This window comes from Pseudorca crassidens, chromosome 18 (genome assembly GCF_039906515.1).
Source record: "Pseudorca crassidens isolate mPseCra1 chromosome 18, mPseCra1.hap1, whole genome shotgun sequence".
Classification (NCBI taxonomy): Eukaryota; Metazoa; Chordata; class Mammalia; order Artiodactyla; family Delphinidae; genus Pseudorca; species Pseudorca crassidens.
This window is the reverse complement of record NC_090313.1, coordinates 42,783,994-42,788,565: the sequence shown is the minus strand read 5'-3', so window position 1 is coordinate 42,788,565 and position 4,572 is coordinate 42,783,994. Positions and strand designations below refer to the sequence as shown.

General features: G+C 34.6%; 1 pseudogene; it reads right to left on the bottom strand.

Moving 5' to 3' along the window:
- Nucleotides 1-3,038: 3,038 nt before the first annotated feature.
- Nucleotides 3,039-3,970, bottom strand: LOC137211160 (protein SET-like; annotated as a pseudogene).
- Nucleotides 3,971-4,572: the final 602 nt, after the last annotated feature.

Sequence of the window (4,572 nt, the reverse complement as noted above, 5' to 3'; positions counted from 1 at the left end):
AAATATTTTGCTAAAAATTATGAACAGTGAGTAGTAGGGGTGGGTTTAAATTCACCTGAATAACCTAGGGCCTGATTCTTTAATGACCCTACTCTATGGCCTTGTTAAAAATGTTCATAAAGACATGTGAAGCATTGTACATTTGGTTTCTTAGACTGAAACATAACTTTTTAATTCCTACTTTTAATGTATTTTATTTCATCCTTGTTGAAAGTATTTATGTAAGATATTTCAGATAATTTCAAGAACTGGAATGGGATGTCATGCATGGATAAAATATGCAATATACACACTAGGAGCAAGCAACCACAAATATGTAGACACTTCTAGGCATGCAAATATAATCTTTGATGAATGATAACTTGAATAAGTGGGTATCATAATAAATATATCTATTATTTCTAAACTCATTTTTAAGCTCAATGTAATTGCAATTAAATTTTTAATAAAAGTTTTGTGTGAGAAGATCTGGAAAGAACAGTCTAAAGTCTGTATAGAAAATATGCCAAAAATGTTTATTAGCTTTTATTATTTGTAATTACAGAAAATTAAAATAAAATAGTAGAGAAAGCATTGTTTCAAATAGCACATTACCAATGATTTTTAAAATGTTAAAGTTTGACAAGTACAAATTGCAGAAAATTTTCTAAATACAAATTTAGTAATATGTAACATACTTCACACACACCAGTCTCATAATTCTCTATTTAATATTAAAAAAAGGAAAAGAATAATTGAACAAAGTTTTCTTCACAGAAATGTACTTCATTACCTATGTGTTATAAAATGAAAAATTGGTATTAGGGTTTCAATATATGAATTCTGAATTTTGGTAGGACACAAACATTCAGTCCACAACAGATGGGAAAATGGTCAAAGTTGTTAGAATGAAAAGATCTATTTAGTGGAGCTCTGGACATTGGGAAGAAATGAAAACAAGATACAGTCCGGTCAGGCCAGATTATGGAGGGGTTATGAAACCAAAGAGTGAAAAGTTCCCACGTGGTTCTCAAGGTCTGAGTGGGCTACCTCTTACATGGGAGAGTATCCATAAGCTTTAGATTTTTCTAGTAGGATCAGTGGTGGTCCCTGAGAGGGAAGGGTTAGAGTCAAGTGATTTGACTAGAAAATCTAGAGGCAAAAACTGGGGCAAAAGCCCCAGTCAGGTATATTTGATCACTTGCCAACATGGGCCACCTTCTTAAACATTATTGAGTTACATAAATCTTTTCTATTTTAGGTCAAATTATACTTTGGATAGTTAATATGTATTTATTCACCAGGCACTGAACCCAGCCTATGCATTATTATTTTTTTTTACTTTGTATTTTTTAAATCTTTATGTTCTTTTATAGGAGCAAGATTCCTGACCGGTATACAGTGGTGTATTTACTACAGAGACCTGTGCAGAAATTACATACTATCCATCTTGACAGGTTTTCATTACACTTTGCCTATTGATGGAATAGTTTCATTTATAAAGTTTTTATACATCAAAAATCTTTTAATTTAACCAGGTTGTCCATTAATTAATCTCTGAAAAAGTTACGTGGCATTTAATTTTGGCTACTATATTTTTACAACATTAAAAATTGTACACATTAGGTAGCTTCTCAAAATGTTACTTATGCACAATGGCATTTAGCAAATAGAGCAGAGTCCATCATCTCATCCAGATCCACACAGACAGGTCTCATTTGAGAGCTATATGCTAAAGAGCTGGTATTTTGAGACAAAAGTACACCTAACCTGAGTTTCTTAACCGCCAATATGGACTTCTTACTCTGAAAGCCTGTCTTCTTGGCCACCTCGACCTCATCTAACAATTGCCCTGTTGTGTGTTGACTCAACAGTGGAGCACCATGTCTGTCTGATGGTGGTGACAGGCACTATTATTATATCCAGATAAATAAAAGCCCATATTTTGAAATGCTAATTTGAGATACAAATCAAAGGTACAACATATTCAGAACGGAGTTTTCAGCAATCTGGAATCCTGAATGATGTGAAAAATTTCAGAAACTGATGGCAAATTGTACCCATGATGGGTTCCCAGTTATGGAAACATTAATACATTGATTCAAATTCCTTTACTCAATCAACATTGCCTGGGGTCATCCTGCAATTGTGTATCAAAAAATACTAAGTTAGGATGACAAAGTTTTACAATAATTTTATACAAGTCAAATTTGGAAAGTCATGTTAAGAATATCCATTCTGAGAGAAAAACATCAAATCCTTTGTGTACACATTTAGTTTGACTGTAACAAAGCAACGTGTACAATTTTAACATTTAAAACTGAGCATCGTCTTTCTTTCCAGTGAAATGAAAAGAAAAATTTTAAATAAACAGGAACAAAATTACAATAAAGAATGTCAATTGCAACTGAGATCCTATGGGTTCTACTGATTCTCTCATCGAGTGGCAGGGCTCAAGTCATCATTAGGAGATAATTTGATTTTAAATGTGTCATATTAAACTGCAAGGATGTCTGTTAAATATCACAATTAAAACATGCCAAAGGAGAAGCCATATTGTCAAAATGCCCACTTAACCCACCCAAGCATCTCAAACCCACCCTTTGCTGACCTTCTATAACCCCATTTTTTTAAGTTTTTTTTCCTTTTTTTAAACAAGAGAAAGTAAACAGATACATGTTGGTAAATGCTAACTGTCCATATTCACATAGAGACACAGTGTAATCTCTGAGCCCAATATACAGAGAATGGAGGAAAAAAGCTAGACTTCTATGCACTACTTCACAGGGGCCTAGCACCCTCCAGCTTCCAGCAGAGCTAAGGGTGTAGGAGGTTTTTTCCCACGGAGCATGGTGGTGTTGATTCCATAAAGTTTTGCTGAGACAGGAAGGGATAAAAGTGAATTTGGAACAGAAAAGTGTAGAGATTCTTCTCTACTGAGTTCTGTTCAAGGTATTTCCCCCCAAAATAAGTTGAGAACCATGGTATAAAGGAGAAAAGAGACCTCAAAACAGGATGACTAAAAACAAGAAGTCAAAAGAAAAAAAAAAGATTGCAATTTGCTCCCAGGGACTGGAGAAAATTTAAAAAGGAAGGTTGGAATCCATCAGTGTTCCATTAGTCATCTTCTCCTTCATCTTCCTCTCCTTTCTCCTCCTCATAATCTTCATCTTCTTCACCTTTATCCTCATCCCTTTCTTCATCAATATCTTCCAGTCCTTCTTCTTCTTAACATCATCATCATCTTCTTCTTCCCCTTCCTCATCATCCACGTCAGGAACCAAGTAGTACTGTAATGGATTTGGACAAATGTCATCTTTGATGACCTCTCCTAACTCATCTGAAGCTGCATCAGAATGATCAGGAAACCAGGTGAAGAAGCTCTCTGGTTCCTCATGCTGTGTCTTCCTGCCGGCTTTATTCTGCGTTTGGCTTGAACTTTTCATCAGATCCTTTCTGGATTTCCATTTGATTTCAGTGTACTTTGAAGATGAATCACCACTCTCATTCAGATGAAGTTCTTTGGAAAGAACTTTATTTTCAAAGTAAGGGTTTTCATTAAAACAAAAATCTATTCTATAACCTGATTTAATATTTTCAAATTCTGTTACTTCAACTCTTATCAAATAATGCAGTGTCTCTTCACCCTCCTGCACAAACAGTACAGACAATTGTGGATGGTTGACAAATGTTACACCAAAATTTCAGATTTTGGCAGTCAATTCTGACCTCTTCTGAAAAAATGGTTGGCGGAGTTTGTTATTTTTCTGTTCTACTTTCAAACTCTTCTCGCTGGCTTGTTCATTACATCTGTTCTGTCTATTTCATTTTGTACTTCATCAATATGTTCAATTTCTTCTTGCTATTCTTTTTCTTCCTTCTGCAAGTTTGGAGAAGCAGATGTTTTCTCTGCCCTGGAGGTGGGAGTCAGTCTCACTTTCTTTGGTTTCTTCGCTTGAGGTGGAAGTGAAGACTGGTGTTTGGGAGCCATGAAAACTCACCTTATTTCATTTTAATTCTCATAGTCATACTTTGAAACAGCCACACATTTTTCTCCCCATGTTAATTAACAGACAGGCAGGTAATGTTTAGAGACCCTGAAGAACTCAACCACATCTCACAGAGTCAAAACCAAGCTGTCAATTCAAGTCTGTCTGGCTCCAAAATCCACCACAGGCATGTCTGCTTGATCCACAAAAGAAATTAGGACACAGGTGAAGTTTGAGTGAAGCCAAAACAATGAAACTACTTAAAGGCCTTCATCAGAGAATTATGATAATAAAATTATTATTTTAGGAAAATTAATCTGATAAGAGCCAGTCAAACAGATTAAAATGGAGTGACAGATTAGAGCGAAGAAGAGCAACTATAAAATAACTACAAGATTTCAAGTGTGACATAATGAAAATCTGAATTAAGCTGGCAATGGCAAAAAAGGGACAAATTTGTAATGATAATTAACAGAATAGATAACTGATTAGATATGAGGAACAAAAGATAAGAGAAAGTTAATGATGATTGATATATGAAAAGTACTATTTTGGCATATGTTATATATTTTCAAAGTCAAAAATATTCCTTGACCTGTTTTAA